The 20,752-nt window shown below is 45.5% G+C and overlaps 1 long non-coding RNA gene across 1 annotated transcript in view; it reads right to left on the bottom strand.

Moving 5' to 3' along the window:
* The window catches only part of LOC125965472 (uncharacterized), a 32,409-nt gene extending 17,020 nt beyond the window's left edge, over window positions 1-15,389 (bottom strand). Inside the window, exon 1 of the long non-coding RNA XR_007479378.1 lies at window positions 13,223-15,389. This is a non-coding gene — a long non-coding RNA (uncharacterized LOC125965472). The remainder of the gene's footprint in view (window positions 1-13,222) is intronic.
* Window positions 15,390-20,752: the final 5,363 nt, after the last annotated feature.

Below are 20,752 nucleotides of genomic sequence, written 5' to 3'. Positions count from 1 at the left end.
ATAGAAGCCGATGGCTGCAAGTGGAGAGGGAGGGTCAGAATGGGGCAGAAGGTGGTGGCGCACTATTTAGGGTATAGATGATTTTCAATTCATTTAACAGTGAAGATGAAGAGAGAGGGTTGTATGTTGAGGGGAAAGGTTTTGCGGCATCATTTTGATTCGTGGTTTTTGTCTGTGTTTTTAGGTTAGGAGAGACTGAAGGACTAGAAAGAATTGGTGCCCTGTGGGAGACTGGAGATTAGAGAAAGAAAGAAGAGTGAAGTGATGGGGCAGAAGTAGATAAGAGGGAGAAGGGTGGAGAGACCTGGCACAAGGTCAGGATGATGTAGACAGAAGTGAAGGGGGAAAGGGTGGGAGAAAGTAAAGAGACAATTTTTTAAAATATATATACATTTAACTTTTTGCATTTTGGATGAATAAACGTATTTTTTTGAATTTCATTTCATTTATTTTTATATAGCAGGTTCTTATTAGTTATCTATTTTATACATATTAGTGTATATATGTCCATCCCAATCTCCCAATTCATCCCATCACCACTACCACCACCTCCGCCTTCCCCACTTGGTGTCCATACGTTTGTTCTGTACATCTGTGTCTGTATTTCTGCCCTGCAAACCGGTTCACCTGTACCATTTTTCTAGGTTCCACATATATGCGTTAATATACGATATTTGTTTTTCTCTTTCTGACTTACATCACTCTGTATGACAGTCTCTAGATCCATCCATGTCTCTACAAATGACCCAATTTCGTTCCTTTTTATGGCTGAGTAATATTCCATTGTGTATATATGTACCACATCTTCTTTATCTATTCGAAGAAACAATTTTTTAGTGGAGAAGAAGGAAGATGGCTCCACACTTATCAGTAAGAAATGAAGTCATCTGCTTCAGGAGACGGGCCAGGAGTGATTCTGATGGTTCAACAAGGGCACGTCTACTGCAGAAGGTGACACAGGGAGCCACGAGAGGAGGAATTAAATGATTGCCGAGTGTCACTGGGGCCCAGATGAGGCTGGAGAGCACACATGTGCAGCAAACTCACCTGGTGGGCCAGCCATCAATGCCTGGCACTCTAAGGGGGAGAGAGGGAAAAGCTATGGCATTGAGAGGGTGGTTCTAAGTATGCTTAAGATTTGTATAATAAAAATCCAAGGAGTGAGGCATTCTTGGATCATAGAAAGCACATTTTTGAAATGGTCAACTAAGGGGTTTTCTGAGCTTTGCAAAGAAACAAGAGAAGGCAACCTAGACTGGGAGAATAAGAGATCCAGGGCCTGAAGGTCATGGTGAGTGGAGGTGGGAAAGACAGAAAGAGGTTGTGGTCCTAAAATGTTCTGAAAATTGTTGTAAACTCTTAGACCAAATATGTTAATATGTAGTGACATTAGTGGTTCATGTTGAGGAAGACTTTCAAGGCTGTGTCCAGGCTCAGTTGGACTCAGTGCCTTGGCCATAAATTAGTGATGTCTGTCAAAGGCAAGGGAAAGGAGAGGAGAGCCAGGATCATAGCCTGTCAATCCTGTGAAACGTGGTCAGAGAGATTTTTGAGCTGAAAAGGCTGGATGAGTAACAGTCCCACGTGATTACGAAGTGCAATAAGCCTAATGTCGTCATGGGTGACTGCAGCGTCCTGAAAAAGGAGGCACTAGAGTAGGAAGTCTAGAAAACGAGAAGGGTGGGATGTTTGGGTGGTCAGTAACATGGACATTCAATTCCTTGGCAGTGATGGCAGTAAACAGGGTGGGACACTATCAGTCCAGCACTGAACTCATTAGAGAAGAGAGAGAACTTCTTGAAGTCGGTAGATGGACATGGTGACGACAGGTGGTATAATCAGGGAATCCAGCACACAGCAGGCGCTTACTAACTACTTGTGGAATGAAGGGAAGCGTCTCTAGGGGGCAAGGAGTATACCATTCCCTTCTCCTGCCCTACAAGCCAAGGAGCTGACAAGAAAAGGAGCCACTTGTTGGGAAATGACACAATCAGGAGAAAGGCAGGTGGGCGCCAGCAGGAATGGGTCTGGGAAGGGGGGACAGAGCCGGAGGAGCTGAGCCCTGAGGGACTGCAGAGGGCAGGCTGCTCCCAGGACTCAGAATAAATTCCAGATGATACAGGCACTGCTCTAGGGAAGAGCATGTGGATAATTCAAGGAAACCCATTCCCGCTTTAATAAAACAATTCAGAGCACAGGTCTTCCTGGGGGCGGCTTCATCTCATCTCTTACGTGAGAGAAGCTTCCTGAAAAGAGAGCAGTGTGATAGAAACCAAACATAGGACTTCCCTGGTGGCGCAGTGGTTAAGAATCCACCTGCCAATGCAGGCGACACGGGTTAGAGCCCTGGTCCGGGAAGATCCCATATGCCGCAGAATAACTAAGCCCGTGCGTCACAACTACTGAGCCTGCACCCTAGAGCCCGCGAGCCACAACTACTGAAGCCCACACGCCTAGAGCCCGTGCTCCACAACAAGAGAAGCCACCGCAGTGAGAAGCCCGTGCACTGCAACGAAGAGTAGCCCCCGCTCGCCGCAACTAGAGAAAGCCCACGCATAGCAACAAAGACCCAATGCAGCCAAAATAAATAATAAATAAATTTATTTTAAAAAACCAAAAGAAATCAAACATAGATCAGGGGTCTAGACCCAGCTGTGCTAACCAAGCCTATGCCCTTTGGAATAAATGCCGAATGACCTCATTCATTTATTCATTCATTCACTCACAGTGCCGCAGTGTCCTCACTTTACAGTGGGCCTAAATCTCTGTCCTACCCATTTCATGACATTGATCTGATGATAAAAATGAAAGCGACTTCAAAACACTTCACCTTTAAGTGCCCCAAGTTGCCTCACTGAAATGAATTTTAGATAACTATCCCTTGTGCTTTAAAATATTGTGTAATGTGCTGGAAATAAATGGGTCATCTGCCAGGGCTTAGAATTAGCTGTGACCCAGAGACCCGGTCATGTTCATTACAAGCGCTGACCCCACAAAAGTGAAGTGTTTTTCACACCCAACCTCCTCCTGTTTCCTATCCTCACGCAGGGTATAATCCACACAGCCCCCAGTGCTTCATCTTGTCCAGCTCTTTTTGGAAATAAAAGCCCTTGGATATTTTGTTACTAAAGCTGCATTCTCTTCAGAGTGTGTATGCCATGCAGCCACAAGGAAGGGAAAATAGAAAACGTCTAGGGCTGTCCTGGTGGTGCAGTGGTTGAGAATCCGCCTGTCAGTGCAGGGGACACGGGTTCAATCCCTGGTCCGGGAAGATCCCACATGCCACAGAGCAACTAAGCCCGTGCGCCACAACTACTGAGCCTGTGCTCTAGAGCCCGCACGCCACAACTACTGAAGCCCACGCACCTAGAGCCCATACTCCGCAACAAGAGAAGCCACCGCAATGAGAAGCACGTGCACCGCAACGAAGAGTAGCCCCCGCTCACCACAACCAGAGAAAGCCCGCGAGCAGCAACGAAGACCCAATGCAGCCAGAAACAATAAATAAATAAAATAATAAAATTAATAATTAAAAAAAAACTCTAAAAGAATAAATTATCATTCTCATCCAGACAGTGCTATGTCATTCTAGACAAGCCACCGAAACTAGCTGTGTCTGGATGGCCATAAGGTGTCGTGGAACAAGTCTGGTGATAGACACACGCAGAGCTGGAAGCAAGGAGCTCCCGCTGTGAAGAAGGAACAGGGACACTTCAGTTTTAACTCAAGTGGATCCAAGAAAATCAGTGCTGGGAAAGTGGCAAAGAGGAAAGTGACTTGCTACAAAAGTGAAGTGGGACACACAGCAAGAGCCTTGCATCAAGGAGAGAATGAGAGCTCGGCTGAAGGAGATCCTGAGACCCAGGGTCTGTCTCGGGTCAACCAGACGAAGAAGGATGCTTTTTTTTTTTTTTTTTGCGGTACGCGGGCCTCTCACTGTTGTGGCCTCTCCCGTTGCGGAGCACAGGCTCCGGACGCACAGGCTCAGCGGCCATGGCTCACGGGCCCAGCCGCTCAGCGGCATGTGGGATCTTCCCGGACCAGGGCACGAACCCATGTCCCCTGCATCGGCAGGCGGACTCTCAACCACTGCACCACCAGGGAAGCCCAGAAGGATGCATTTTCAAGCACTGCGTGGCATTAGGATGATTTTTCAACTAGTGATTCTGCTGCGGGTCAAAGGGGAACAAAGGTGGTGAACTCTGGGCCTGGGTCCACACTGGAGGATTGGTGTTGAGAACGCTGGGCTATTCTCTCCATTAGGACTAGGATAGGGGAGGACCGGCCAAGAGATGTGGATGCACCTGGCTGAAAAACTATCCTGAGAAGGAAAAATCCAACAGCTGTGATTTCATAAATACATATAATTCTTACTGAGCAAGGGGACAGAGAAAAGAATGAAGAGAAGAGAGTGGGACAAAGCAAGAGAACAGAACGCCCATCCAATTGGAGAGGGGCAGGACATCACAATGAGAACTACTGTAGGGTCAACGTAGGAGCACTGTTCAGCTCAGTGGGGCAAGGTGGCCCCGATTTTAGATAGGCCCCTAAACTACCCCCTCTTCCAAATATCAGGATTCCTCTTCTTCTCCAAATTTCCCTAGGGCTTAGCGCAGACAGGAGCAGGAAACCCTTCAGGAGGGAACAGTCCAGAACTGGCACCCTCTCCTCACGGGCACGGCCTCCTGCATCACGGGCCTCCCCTCCGCTCCCAGCCCAGCGAGACTGGGGAGGACACAGAATCGGAGTCGGGGAGGAAGCCGCGGGAGGCCTGACTCACCCTATGCTCGGCCGCTTGGACCACGAGTGGGCAGGCCTGCGTGCGATGAATCACTGAGAGCCTGACTGCTATTCTGAGTGCTGCCAAGGACACGGATGCTCTTGTTGGCACCCTAGCACCCTTCACAGTTTCTCTCCCTCCCTGTCTGGCTGCCAGGAGACGAGTGCTATAGGAACTGAGTATTTTCATTTTTTTAAAGCCCAAGACAGACTATCTAATGCTTTCTATTCTTCCTGCATCCCTTCTCAGTTCCTGGAAATCACCGATAGGAGACTAGGACAGAGAGCCACCTCCGTCCAAGCCCAGCTGAGGCGGCCTTGCTGAGAAGCCATTCCAGGGAGGAGCAGGGGAGGGCAGGGCATACCTTGTAGAATTTCCCAAATGAATCACCTGGCTATTTATTTTGACTGAAAGTGCCCGAGAAGTATGTAAATTTAAGTTCTAAATTCTACAAGGAAAAATCAGACTGGTACCTACAGCTCTATATAACTGCACAGCACTTGGATTAATTTCTTCATCTTTCTAGCTCCCATGCAGCCTATGATGACTTACATCCATGCAAGCCATATAAAGAGTTCAGTGCTGTACAGACTATACCAAACTCACCAAATGCTACGGGACTCAGTTACCAGGAATTTAAATAAGAAAGAGTCTGTGTAATATCCCCGTACTACTCTGTATTAAATTATAAGATCCACAGGGAAAAGTCAGTCGTCCTTCATCCTCTCACCACTGCCTGTGTCACAGACCTTTGGGGATGGGCATTTGGAAAAGCAAAGCTCATGCTTCAGGAAGATGAGAAATGTAAGATATCCCCCAATAAATATTTATTGGATATGAGGGAGGGCATCGTGGGTGTTACAGAGACGAAGGAGGCACCCTCAAGGAGAGTAAATCTCGTAGGAGAGATAAGATGTGTACACAAATCATTTAACACAAGCACAAAGTAACTAAACATAGAGTTACCATATGATCTAGCAATCCTACTCCTGGGCATATATCCAGAAAAAATGAAAACTAACTCCAAAAGATACATGCAGCACCCCAATGTTCACCGCAGCACTATTTACAATAGCCAAGACATGGAAGCAACCTGAATGTCCATGGACAGATGAATGGATAAAGAAGATATGGTGTATTGGGAATTCCCTGGTGGTCCAGTGTTTAGGACTCTGTGCTTCCATTTCAGGGGGCATGGGTTCAATCCCTAGTCAGGGAACTAAGATCCCACAAGCCATGCGGCGTGGCCAAAAAAAAAAGATATGGTGTGTATATATACAATGGAATATGACTCAGCCATAAAAAAAGAATGAAATAATGCCATCTGCAGCAACATGGGTGGACCCAGAGAGTATCTTACTGAGTGAAGTCAGACAGAGAAAGACAAACATCATATGGTATCACTTGTATGTGGAATCTTAAAAAATGATACAAATGAACTTATTTACAAAACAGAAACAGACTCACAGACTTAGAGAAGGAACTTATGGTTACCAAAGGGGAAGGGTGGGGGGAGGGGATAGTTTGGGAGTTTGGGATTGACATGCATGCACTGCTATAATTAAAATGGATAACCAACAAGGACCTACTGTATAACACAGAGAACTCTGCTCAATATTATGTAAGAACCTAAATGGGAAAAGAATTTGAAAAAGAATAGATACATGTATATGTATAACTGAATCACTTTGCTGTACACCTGAAACTATCACATTGTTAATCAACTATACTCCAATATAAAATAAAAAGTTAAAAAAAAACAAAACAGAAATAGACTCAGACATAGAAAACAAACTTATGCTTACCAAAGGGGATAGTGATTGGTGGAGGGAGGGGAGAGATAAATTAGGAGTATGGGATTAACATATACACACTACTATATATAAACTAGATAAACAACAAGGACCTACTGTACAGCACAGGGAACTATATTCAATACCTTATAATAACCTATAATGGAAAAGAACCTGATAAAGTGTATGTGTGTGTGTGTACATATGTATATAACGGAATCACATTTCTGTACACATGAAACATTGTAAATCACCTATACTTCAATAAAATAAAGAAGTAAGTAAAAAGTAAGCACAAAGTCCTACAGGATATGAGGAAGGAGAATTATCTGGTTTGATGAAAGTCAGGCAAGATTCATGAACTGTGCCTTGGAGAACAATACAGTTCCCGAAAGGGAAGACACAGGGGTAATGCCAAAGGTGCAGAAAACTGTCTCAGTTTTCAACAAGGATGTAGGGAGACAGAGCTGGAGAGGCACACTCGGCTTGGACGTGCAGCACCTTAACGACAAGCTTGCAAGCTCAGCTTGACCCAGCGGATGTGCAGATCTCACTGAAGATCCTCAACAGGGTGAGAGTCAGGATCGAATCAGAGTCTCCAGAAGCTCAGTCTGGAAGCTGCCGTCAGGATGGATCAAAAGGGAGAGAAATCACAGAACTACTGTTCTGGTCCAGGTAGGAGTAATGAAGGCATGAAAGATGGTGGTAACAATGGGGATGGGAAAGGAAACATGTGTACAACGTTACAGAGGTGAGTAAACAGAGCTTGAATTTTCACTGGATGTGAGGAAATGAGAGAGAGAGAGAGAGAGAGACGTCAAAATGACTCTGGAAGGGCTTCCCCCATGGCACAGTGGTTAAGAATCCACGTGCCAATGCAGGGGACACGAGTTCAAACACTGGTCCAGGAAGATCCCACATGCCACGGAGAAACTAAACCCATGCGCCACAACTACTGAGCCTGCGTGCTGCAACTACTGAAGCCCACGTGCCTAGAGCCCATTCCGCAACAAGGGAAGCCACCGCAATAAGAAGCCTGCACACTGCAACGAAGAGTAGCCCCTGCTCGCCGCAACTAGAGAAAGCCCGTGCACAGCAACAAAGACCCAACGCAGGGCCGCCCCCACCCAAAAAAAAAAAAAAAAAAAGACTCTGGGAAACTAGGAACCACCAGAGATAGATGTGCTTTTTCCACTAGAGAAGATGAATTTATAAGCCAGAGTGGCTGAGGAAGCGACAGTGCCATTAAAAGGCCTATGGAGGGCTTCCCTGGTGGCGCAGTGGTTGAGAGTCCGCCTGCCAATGCAGTGGACACGGGTTCATGCCCCGGTACAGGAAGATCCCACGTGCCGTGGAGCGGCTGGGCCCGTGAGCCACGGCCGCTGAGCCTGCACGTCTGGAGCCTGTGCTCCACAACGGGAGAGGCCGCAACAGTGAGAGGCCCGCATACCGCAAAAAAAAAAAAGGCCTATGGATATGAGGAGGAGGAAGATTTGGGGGATGGTTCCCCCTTGCGAGGGCTAAGAGGCCATGTAGATGCTCAGAACACAGTCAAAAATACGAGAGAGATCAGGGTGAAGAGAGAAATCTGGGGGTCATCTGCATGGGGGTGACAGTGGGAACTGTGGGACACAGCAAAGAAAAGCATTCTGAAGGTAGAACCAAAGGAAGACCTACATTTAGAGAATGGAAAAAACAGAAACAAAATGAGGCAAAGCAAAAAGGATAAGTACTTACTGAGTCCCAACCACATGCCTGTGCTCAGAGATTTGAATATACTGGTATCTGTGAAGCACTTTTCCCATTTTACAGATGAGGAAACTGAATCTCAGGTAACCCACCAATCAACCCAGATGCAACATCAGAAACCCAAGAATCATTCTCTCCAAATCCACCTCCACGTCTCACAGTCAATTGCAAAATGCCTTTTTTTTTTTTAAATAAATTTATTTTATTTATTTTTGGCTGTGTTGGGTCTTCATCGCTGCACGCGGATTTTCTCTAGTTGCAGCGTGCAGGGGCTATTCTCTGCTGCGGTCGCAGGCTTCTCATTGCCATGGCTTCTCCTGCTGTGGAGCATGGGCTCTAGGTGCGCAGGCTCAGTAGTTGTGGTGCACAGGCTTAGTTGCTCCATGGCATGTGGGATCTTCCCGGACCGGGGCACGAACCCGTGTCCCCTGCATTGGCAGGTGGACCCTCAACCACTGTGCCACCAGGGAAGCCCACAGCATGCCTTATTAAGTTTACCTTTGAGGGCTTCCCTGGTGGCGCAGTGGTTGAGGGTCCACCTGCCAATGCAGGGGACACGGGTTCGTGCCCCGGTCCGGGAGGATCCCACATGCCGCGGAGCGGCTGGGCCCGTGAGCCATGGCCGCTGAGCCTGCGCGTCTGGAGCCTGTGCTCCACAGCGGGAGAGGCCACAGCAGTGAGAGGCCTGCGTACCGCAAAAAAAAAAAAAGTTTACCTTTGAGTCTTCCTTGATTCTACTCTTTTCCTCCATCCTTACTCTAGGCCCTCAATTCTCCCCTGCTTACACAATAACCTCCTGTCTCCAGGTCTCCCTGTTCATGGTCTCACCCATCACTAGTCCATCTCTTTCCCTACTGCCCAAGTGGTCTAACACACAAATCCAGTCCTCACAAAGCCTTCAGAAACTTGCAAGGCCCTTGATGAGACGGCTCTGCTAACTCCAGGATCACCTCTGGCCCTTCACTTGCAAGCACTCCATCCCCAGCCTCGCAGACCTACCTGTGGTTCACAGAATCCAGCCACATTCCCTTCTCCGCACATGTTTCCTCTCTCCCAAGACCATCTCCTACAGTTCAAGAGCAATTCAGGCATCATAACCTCAGGTTGTACTAATCTTCCCAAGGACCTGTTTTCTGTACTCCTCACTGCTCTGAGCATACCCACATCACAGCACTTATCACACTGCAAGATTTAACCCATACGACAGTCTCTCTCACTGTATTAGCAGCAGTTTGGGGGCAAGGATTTGCTTTTATTCACTGGTCTCTAACACTCAACATTTCCTGGTAGAATTAATAAAACAGTCAATTCAAACCCGAGTCTGATTCTAAGGTTCACATTCTTTCCACTATGCTGTAAAGTTAGAGAGTAGAAAGAGAAACTGGATAGTGTAGGATGACAAAAAGGCAAGAGGCTCTTTGTTAACCCACAGCTAACATACTTACTGGTGAAAGACTGGATGTTTTCCTCCTAAGATTAGAAGCAAGACAAGGATGGCTACTCTCACCACTTCTATTCAACATTGTACTGGATGTTCTAACCAGGGAAATTAGGCAAGAAAAAGAAATAAAAGGCATCCAGATTGGAAAGGAAAAATTAAAACCATCTCTATTCTCAGATGATGTGATCTTGTATATGAAAAATCCTAAGCAATTCACAAAGTAATTATTGGAACAAAAAAAAAGAAGTTCAGCTAGGTTGCAGGATATAAGGTCAATATACAAAAATCAATCGTATCTCTATATACTAGCAATGAACTGAAATTAAGCAAACAATTCCATTTACAATAGCAGCAACAACAACAACAAAAACAACCCTTAAGAATAACTGTAACAGAAAAAGTACAATATTTGTACAGTGAAAACTATGAAACATCACTGGAAGAAATTAAGGAAGACCAGGACTTCCCTGGTGGCACAGTGGTTAAGAATCTGCCTGCCGATGCAGGGGACACGGGTTCGAGCCCTGGTCCATGAAGATCCCACATGCCGTGGTGCAACTAAGCCCATGCACCACAACTACTGAGCCTGCACTCTAGAGCCCGCAAGCCACAACTACTGAAGCCCGCGTGCCTAGAGCCTGTGCGCCACAATAAGAGAAGCCACCTCAATGAGAAGCCCACACACCGCAATGAAGAGTAGCGCCCGCTCGCCACAACTAGAGAAAGCCCGTGCAGCAACAAAGACCCAACAGAGCCAAAAATAAATAAATTTATTAAAAAAAAAGAAATTAAGGAAGACCTAAATAAATGGAAAGACAGCCTATATTCATGGACTGGAAGATTTAATATTATTAGATGGCAATACTCTCCACCTAACTGATCTACTGCAATGAAGAGCAGCCCCCGCTCACCACAACTAGAGAGAGCCCATGAGCAGCAACGAAGACCCAACTATTTTCTCTAGTTGCAGCATGCAGGGGCTATTCTTTGCTGCGGTCGCAGGCTTCTCATTGCCATGGCTTCTCCTGCTGTGGAGCATGGGCTCTAGGTGCGCAGGCTCAGTAGTTGTGGTGCACAGGCTTAGTTGCTCCATGGCATGTGGGATCTTATAAATAGATAAGTCAAAATAAATAAAATCAATAAATAATTTTTTAAAAAAGACAATTCAATGGGGAAAGAATAGTCTTGCCAACAAATGATGCAGCGGGATAATGATAGCCACACGCAAAAGAATAAAACTTGGACTCTATCTAATACTACATACAAAAATTAACTCAAAATGGATCATATGCCTAAATGTAAGAGCTAAAATAATGAAAGTCTTAGAAGAAAACTTACGAGTAAATCTTCATGACCTTGGACTAGACAAAGATAGCTTATGTATGACACCAAAATCAGAAGTGACAAAAGAAAAAACAGGTAAATTAGACCTCATCAAAATTTTAAAAATTTGTGTTTCTAAGGATACCAGCAAGAAAGTGAAAAGACAATCCACAGGATAGGAAAAATATATTAAATCATATATCTGATAAGGGACTTATATCTATAATATGTAAAGAACTCTCACAACACAACAAAATGACAAATAACCCAATTTTTAATGGGCAAAGGAGACACATCTCCAGGAAGACAAACAAATGGCCAATAAGCACATGAAAAGATGCCCAACATGATCAGTCATTAGAGAGAACCACAAATCAAACCACAGTAAGACACCACTTCAAATCTATTAGGATGACTAAAATTTTAAAAAGACAGACAATAACAAGTGCTGGTGACGACGTGGAGAAATTGGAACTTTCGCAGATTGCTGATGGGATTGTAAAATTGTGCAGCCACTTCAGAAAGTAGTTCAGTAAAACAGATAGCTAGTGGGAAGCAGCTGCATAGCACAGGGAGATCAGCTCCATGCTTTGTGACCAGCTAGAAGGGTGGGATAGGGAGGGTGGGAGGGAGGGAGATGCAAGAGGGAGGAGGTATGGGGACATATGTATAACTGATTCACTTTGTTATAAAGCAGAAACTAACACACCATTGTAAAGCAATTATACTCCAATAAAAAACGTTAAAAAAATAAATAAATAAAGTTGTTTGGCAGTTCCATCTGTTAATTATAGCTACCATATGACCCAGCAATTCCACACCCAGGAGACCCAAAAACATACATCCACATAAAAACTTACATACAAATGCTCCTAGCAGCATTATTCATAATAGCCAAAAAGTGGGAATAACCCAAATGGCCATCAACTGATGAGTGAATAAACAAAATGTGGTGTCTGCACATAATTCAGTCATAGAAAGGAATGAACATGCGACAACAGACATGAGCCTTTGTCTCAATTGTACCTGTGAGATTTTTAACTTATGGAAGTGACTGAGTGACGACAAGGAGAGGTCAGTGCCATTGAAAGATTTTTATTACTCACGGTGCCTGAAAGGCAAGCACACCACACCCACCGGGCCCTATGGGGAAGCTTCAGTTTGAGTCAGGAGGAGGAAGGAGCCAGGGAAAGCCTGAGCCAGAGCCTTTATTGTGTTTTCTGCAGGAAAGGCAAAGCAGGGCAGGGTAAAGAGTTTAGGACTGACTAGTCTGAATAATTCTGGAAGGCTTTGGGAAGGGCCGTCTCTTAGTTGTTTGGCACCTGGCCCTCGTTTGACTTAGGGCAGGGGAGAGATTAGCTTGGTGTGTGAGAGTTTGATAAAGGACGTGGTTGGTTCCTGGTTGGTTCGGGGTGTGGGCTCTGGACTGGATCGTTTGCATACGCAAAGTGTGCTACAGGGTGAGCCCTTTCCTATCTCTCAGAGCTGGCTAGTCCTGGGAGGGGCAGCGAGCCCACAAATGCCAGAGCATCAAGAATACAGAGGATAAGATGATACAATGAAGACAGCTGGCCTTCTGATGAATGGACGCCAAACAGACAAATACAGGATCTAAGAAAACCCAGTTAGAACAGCCTAGAAAACATTACGCTAAGTGAAAGAAGCCAATCACAAAAGCCCCTGTATTCCATTTATACGAAATGTCCAGAATAGGTAAATCCATAGATACAGAATGTAAATCACTAGTTGCCAGAAGCTGGGGAGAGAGGAGAATGCAGAGTGACTGCTAAGAGGTACGGGGTTTCTTTTGGGGGTGATGAAAATGTTCTAAAATTAGATAAACCCGTGACTATCCCTAAAACCACTGTACACTTTAAATGGGTGACATACATGTGTAAATGATATTTCAATAAAGTTGTTATTTTAAAAAAAATACAAAGAAAGAGCGGTGTTCAATACTTTCACAAACAAGACATCAGAGGGGAATTTCCTGGTGGTCCAGTGGTTAGGACTCTGCACTTTCACTGCAGGGGGCCCGGCTTCGATCCCTGGTCCGGGAACTAAGATCCCACAAGCCATGCAGCATGGTAAAAAAAAAAAAGACATCAGTGGAAGAGAGGTGTCACTACTACTTACCCTCAGATCTCTGGTCTCCCCGATTTTCTAGCTAGAGATGAGGCTTCATGCAAGATCTCAACATTAATCCAGGAAAAAAAGTCCTTTTTGATATATGAGCAGGAGAAAAACACCACAAAAATACCGTTTAACAGGATTATTCTGAGAGTTGAGCATGGCACAGACTGGAGCAGGGAAGCCTAGAAGAGGGACACCAAAAATAAGGCCATTGAGAATAATTCAGGCAGAGGAAAATGGCTTAGAAATCAACAAGAAAGATGAGCTAGAAAAGCAAGTGAGAAAGAATCAGCAACACCTGGAGGCTGAGGACAAAGGAGAGAGAAAAAGATGTATCCACAAATATCCCTAAGGCTGGGGGCCTGGGGAAGATGGCGTTGCCACTGACAGTTAAAGACAACCCAGAAAATGTGAGAATTACGGCACAGTGGAGACTCCGGGCCCAGTAATGCGAGAGAGCTACTTAATGAATAAGGATCAAAATGTGCCTTGATGCCTAAGTTTACTCAAAAATGCTTCAAGCAGCTTATTAAACAAAGACCACTAGGAAAGTTATGGGGGAAGTGGGTTTGCAGGGACTGGGGTGAGAAAATGAACTCTATTACACTGGGCTGCCAGCAGGACATCCTGGTGACCGCAAGGCAATTTAAGATTGGAAAATGAGTAACAAATTGGGGCTAGAGAGAAAAAATTGGTAGTCATTGGGAGGTTTCAGAAAAATATGAAACAGCGAACTGTGCAAAAGAAGTACTGGAACTGGACAGAGAAAAATTAAACACTAACTAAGTTCTACCACCTACCTGCCAGGCACTGCATGAGAGGATTTTTCAAAATGATTAGAAGGTAGTCCTGACTTTCTAGAGTTTTGTGGACGAGTGATGACAAAGCTAAAAATAGAGTATGAACGAGAGCGTCTGGAACACAGAAGATGAAACAATTTTGTCTAGAGAGTTTTCTTACGACTGAGGATTAGGAGGAAAAGGAGATATCAAAATGGAGACAAAAGTGGAATTCAAAGAATAAGAAGGTAGTTAACGACATCAAAAGTAAAGAACAGAGACGGCCAGCTTTGATCAGAAAGCAATGCTTGGGGGAATAGCTTCAATAAAAATTTAAGATTAGAAGCGTAAAAAGCTGAAAGGGAAAGAGGGAAGTTGTCTCCAAATATATCAAGAGAAAATATATATCTGTGTTACTTTGGAAGAATTAGGACAAATGCAAGACACTGTAAGATTTTCACTCAGGGGGCTTCCCTGATGGCGCAATGGTTAAGAATCCACCTGCCAATGCAGGGGACACGGGTTCGAGCCCTGGTCGGGGAAGATCCCACATGCTGCGGAGCAACTAAGCCCGTGCGCCACAACTACTGAGCCTGCGCTCTAGAGCCCGCGAGCCACAACTACTGAGCCCACGTGCCACAACTACTGAACCCCGCGCACCCAGAGCCCGTGCTCCGCAACAAGAGAAGCCACCGCAATGAGAAGCCCGCACACCGCAACGAAGAGTAGCCCCTCCTCGCCACAACTAGAGAAAGCGCATGCGCAGCAACGAAGACCCAATGCAGCCAAAAATAAAAACAAATAAAATAAATGAATTTTTAAAAAAACCAAAGATTTTCACTCAGTAGAGCACATCTAACAACGAGAGCCTCACAGGGAGAGCATGGCTGAGGTGCGCGTGGGAAGACCATCCATTTGGAGAACAGGTTACTATTCATAGTAGGGGGATGGTAGAAGCAAGGTGTGGAAGGGAAGGTTCAAGGTCTCAGCTGAGAGGCCTGGAGGATTGAAAGACGAGAAAAAAAAAGATGGAGAGAAGCTAATCAAAAGGAATGGAATTTAGAGTGAAGTTAAGGCAACAATTCCTGTGCAAAACAGAGAAATGCCCAAGTGGAGAAACTCCAGATAATCCTGATCTTTCAGTAAAACAGGTGGGGCATCACCAGTGGTAACAGAAGGCTGCCAGGTTGGGGGACCGAGAACTTCTGAGAGAATAACTAGCCAGGAGGGTTTCAAAACCAACGGATGTAAAGTCATGATGAAATGAAGCACATGTGGCTTTCTGGTGCTGACAGGTGCAGCGGGCAGGGTCTTTGGAACTTTGTCTCCCCCTGCTGAGTCAAGAGGCATGAACGGCTGAGACGAGGAAAGGAGCCCAATAGGAAAGAACTGTTTCTTTTGGCGCGCGGCGGTGGGGGGGGGGGGGGCGGTTAGAGAGAGGAAAACATAAACATTGATTTTTAAAAATCACCTTATAAGTTAGATCCTGCAGCATTAAATGAGCTGCTATGCGAAAAACAAACAGCAGAAAGATGTGGGAAGTGGGCCAGCACTGGGTCATCCCTGTGGGCCACGCTTGCTAGTCTTTTGGGGACTTCCCTGGCCGTCCAGTGGTTAAGACTCCATGTTTCCATTGCAGGGGGCACGGGTTCAATCCCTGGTTAGGGGACTAAGATCCACACGGTGCGGGGGGTGAAAAAAAAAATCTTTGCTAGTCTTTTCTCTAAAAGGTTCTTCTCTTAAGTAACCCATCCATTTATCCAGACGCTGCTTCAACAGCCTCAAAGTGATTGCAGAGATAGGGACCTTTCCCTCAGCCAGGACACAGGCTCGTTTTGAATTTCAAAAGTTCTGTTAAATTATCTTCTCTCCAAGACCTTGTTCACAGAATCATTTTTATGTGAACCCACCTAGTAGAGCAAACAAGGATGAAACCTATCTCACGACTGGGGGCATTTGGGGAAGGGTATCTCTTCAGCCTCTATTTTAGTCACTGCTCCTTCATCCCCCAGCTCCACCCTCCTGGCTCCAGAGCTGTCTCTCTTTATTTTGTAACCCCATTCACATCTTAATCCTATGCAACAAAGGCAAGTTATGTATGCGATTCCTTAGGTATCGTTTTTTTTTAATGAAATCCACAGCAAGAGTTAGGTTCCTGAAACTTTCTATGGTGAGCCTAGGAAAACAAACAAAATGCTAAATAAATACGCAAATGTGCACATACACACACACAATCTAGGACTATGGTATACTGATGTCACTCTTCAGGGCCTGATAATAACTATTAAACAAGGTGAAGGCCTTTGAAGTACTTGGATGAAAGGTTTTACCTAAATACAATTATCCCATTACAATCCAGATGAACATTCCCATCCAACAGCGTGGCCTTTTTATCAGTATTTCACTGATGAAGTTATGACAACATCCTTGTGATTAAATGGGATTTTAAATGGTTTCAAATGATTTTGCTACTTGTTATCTAATTTCTGAAAGGGCAAAAGGGAAAAATAAGTTATTTCTTTAATCAGAGGGCAATGGCAGGCAATAAAAAGCTGACTAATAGCATTTTAGATATAAGACTGTCATTCAAAGTTAATTAAACATTCATTAGAAGGAAGGGTAAGGGAATTCCTGGCAGTTCAGTGGTTAGGACTTGGTGCTTTCACTGCTGGGGCCTGGGTTCAATCCCTGGTCAGGGAACTAAGATCCCACAAGCCTTGAGGCGTCGCCAAAAAAAAAAAAAAAATGACGGGTAAGAGCAGGGACCTTGGTCAAGAGGAAAGAGGCAGAGCTGGCTCAGGTGGGCATGGGATATCAGCACCTCCACCAACTCCAGGGCCGGGGGAGGACAGAAGACGTCACAATGCAAGAGTCTGTCAGGTGGCAGATCTTCCTAAGCCTCAGGCAGAAGGACCAGGAAAGAGGGAAGAGATGCTCCTTAAAAAGGCAAACCTGGAGTGGAAGGCGCTGCAGAGAGGGGCCCTGGGGGGCTCTGAGGGGCACTCAGTCCAGCAGCAGGTGCGAGCTGGAGGCAGTTTTAAGACAAAGCTTCGGACTTCCCTGGGGAACCTGCCAATGCGGGGGACATGGGTTCCAGCCCTCATCCGGGAAGATCCCACATGCCACGGAGCAACTAAGCCCGTGCACCACCACTCCTGAGCCTGTGCTCTAGAGCCCGCAAGCCACAACTACTTAGCCCACGCTTCACAACTACTGAAGCCCGTGCGCCACAACTACTGAAGCCCGCGTGCCTAGAGCCCATGCTCTGCAACAAGAGAAGCCACCGCAATGAGAAGCCTGCACACTGCAACGAAAAGTAGCCCCCGCTCGACCCAACTAGAGAAAAGCCCGCACACAGCAACAAAGACCCAATGCAGCCAAAAATAAATAAATAATTGTTTTTCTTTTTAAAAGCCAAAGCTTCGCAGCGTCTGGCAGCCCTGCTCACCTGCAGGACTCTGGCGCTCGGAATTCGAGAGCCTTGCACAGCGTGTACCTTGGAAGGAAGCCCAAGATAAGATTAAAGTCAAATGAGAAGAGGCCGAGTAGCATCACGGAAAAAAACACTGAAGTCAGAAGACCTGGGTTTTGATTCAGTCCTGCTGTCATGTACTAGATGTGTGACCCTGGGCAAACCCATGAGCTTCTCAGAGCCTCAGTTCTCAAATCTAAGGACCACAACCACGGGTCCTCCTACCTTACAAATGCAGTGGGGATAAAAGAGAGTAGTGGATGGGAGGGTACTTTTAAAAGTCATGTACCAGGAATTCCCTGGTGGTCCAGTGGTTAGGACTCTGGGCTTCCACTGCAGGGGGCCCAGATTTGATCCCTGATCAGGAAACTAAGATCCCACAAGCCGTGTGGCATGACCAAAAAAATAAAAAATAAAAGAAAATAAAGAAAATCAGGCCAGGGGACTTCCCTGTTGATCCAGTGGTTAAGACACCATGCTTCCATTGCAGGGGGCACGAGTTTGATTCCTGGTCTGGGAACTAAGACCCCGCATGCCACGCGGTGCAGCCAAATAAATAAATAATAAAATAAACTTGTTTAAAAAAAGAAAAGAAAATGAGGCCAGGAAGATGAGAAGCTTAAAAAAAATAGAAAGTTGTGTACACACATGAAGCATTGGTGGCTCAGGCATAGAACTCCCTTTCAAATATTAGTCTTGATGTACATGTACATATGTATATATTTATATGTGTGTGTATAGTTAAATGTAACATATAATTACATATATACATATATATAGTCACCTAGAATTACCTGTAACACATATATAACCATTTAAGCGATTTGTATTATCTGTGTTCACATATATAAATTTCATACTGAATCTGATTTTATTCTGGATATATGCTGGAACAAACCCGGTCACCAGAGGGACTTCTCTGGGTAGCACAGTGGTTAAGAATCTTCCTACTAATGCAGGGGACACAGGTTTGAGCCCTGGTCCAGGAAGATCCCACATGCCGTGGAGCAACTAAGCCCGCGAGCCACAACTACTGAGCCTGCGCTCTAGAGCCCGCGAGCCACAACTACTGAGCCCGCGTGCCACAACTACTGAAGCCCGCATGCCTAGAGACCGTGCTCCGCAACAAGAGAAGCCACCGCAATGAGAAGCCCATGCATCACAACGAAGAGTAGCCCCCGCTCACAGCAACCTAGTGAAAGCCCGCACGCAGCAACGAATACCCAATGCAGCCAAAAATAAATAAATAAGTAAATAAATAAAAACTTGGTCACCAGAAATGGTCAGGGCATTTAAGGAAAAGCAAAAGGAAGATGTGCCTGAAAGTACAGAGGCCACAAGGGAAGATAAACGAGCTGTCTTGATTGATGGTTGCTGCGACCTTGGACATGGAGTTGACTCTTTCACGCTCACAATTTAACTGAGGAAACAACTTAACCAGAAACAACCAGAGAACAAAATAAGGCAGTAAAATCACTCGGCCTGGGCAGACTGCACGGTCTATGTAACGAGTCTAGAATTTTAAGGAAAGGAAAGAGCATTAGAAGTGGGGTAATCAGGAAAAGCTCCATGGAGATGAACATATACACTCTACTATATATAAAACAGATAACCAACAAAGACCTACTATATAGCACAGGGAATTCTACTCAATATTTTGTAATAACCTATAAAGGAAAAGAATCTGCAGAAAAAATATATATATACATGTGTAACTGAATCACTTTGCTGTACACCTGAAACTAACACAACATTGTAAATCAACTAAACTTCAATTAAGAAAAAAAAAGCAAAGTCCCATGGAGGTAGGACATCAGGAGCTCAGAGGGACAGACAGAACTGGAAGGAAGAGGATGGGCCAGGTGAAAACACGCAGCAGGAATAAAGACAGCAGCCTGAACAACATGGGGTTTCTTCTGTAGCAGCAAGCTCGCCCTTCACTGTGGCTTAGTTCTCCAGGAGAGCTGATACGGCTACTGAAGAGCCTGAGGAGAGGACAATGCATTCTCTGCCCCACGGCCTGGCCTGATAACCTGGCCATTTACTGTGGGAGGCAGTGTCATGTTGTAAAGCAAGGGGAAGAGCCACATGCAGGGTCAGGGAGCCACACTCCACTCGGCCCCCCTCCACTCCTTTTCCTTCCACCTCTTCCAACACGATCAACATTTACGCAGCACCAACCATGCAAGGAACTAGGCATTGGAGAAAAAGACCAATAATCAGGGCTTCCCTGGTGGCGCAGTGGTTAAGAATCCGCCTGCCAATGCAGGAGACACGGGTCCGAGCCCTGGTCCGGGAAGATCCCACATGCCGCGGAGCAACTAAGCCTGTGCGCCACAACTACTGAGCCTGCGCTCTAGAGCCTGCAAGCCACAACTACTGAGCCCACGTGCTACAATTACCTAAGCCCGCGCGCCCAGAGCCCATGCACCGCAACGAAGAGCAGCCCCCGCTCGCCGCAACTAGAGAAAGCCCGCGCACAGCAATAAAGACCCAATGCAGCCAAAAAAAAAAAAAGACCAATAATCACCTTGGGGAGTTAGATATAAAAACAGGTTAGACTGAAGCAGCTAAGGACCAAATAAGTAATATTGCTATTGCTACCAAAAAAAGGCGAGACGATGGGGGGCCAGTAAGGCTGTGGCTGGAAAATGGTTTCTTGGACTAGATGGTGCTTGTCCAAGTCTTGAGGAAAAAATTAAGATTCAGAAAGTAGAGAGTTAAGAAGGGGTATTACAGACCAGAAGTGTGAATCAACACTAGAAGGTAAGCACTACGGTGTGAATATATTAATACTTAACACTACTGAACTGTATACTTAAAATGGTTAAGATGGTACATTTTATGTTACATGTATTTTATCACAATTAAACATTTTTTTCATTTAAGAAACCAAAAAAAAGAGAAAACAAACCAAAACACAGGTGCTTCCAAAAAAAATGTAAACTGATATGAATACACACTGCCATTTGTAGTCAATAAGCTAACCAGTCTGATTTTGTAGAAAGTTCGTGTAGAGAGACATCAGGAGATTCGGTAAAGAAACAAACTGAGGGACTTCCCTGTTTGTCCAGTGGGTAAGACTCCATGCTCACAATGCAGGGGGCCCGGGTTTGATCCCTGGTTGGGGAACTAGATCTCGCATGCCGCAACTAAGACCTGGTGCAGCCTAAATAAAGAAAGAAAGAAACAGACTGAAGGTGGATTGTGGGAAACCTCAGGCTAACAGATGGCACTCGATTCTCTCAACCAAGGTTTCTAACTCTGTGGTCTAAGGACGGG

This window comes from Orcinus orca, chromosome 9 (assembly GCF_937001465.1).
Source record: "Orcinus orca chromosome 9, mOrcOrc1.1, whole genome shotgun sequence".
Lineage (NCBI taxonomy): Eukaryota > Metazoa > Chordata > Mammalia > Artiodactyla > Delphinidae > Orcinus > Orcinus orca.
The sequence above is the reverse complement of the archived record's forward strand: the minus strand, read 5'-3'. Positions and strand labels throughout refer to the sequence as shown.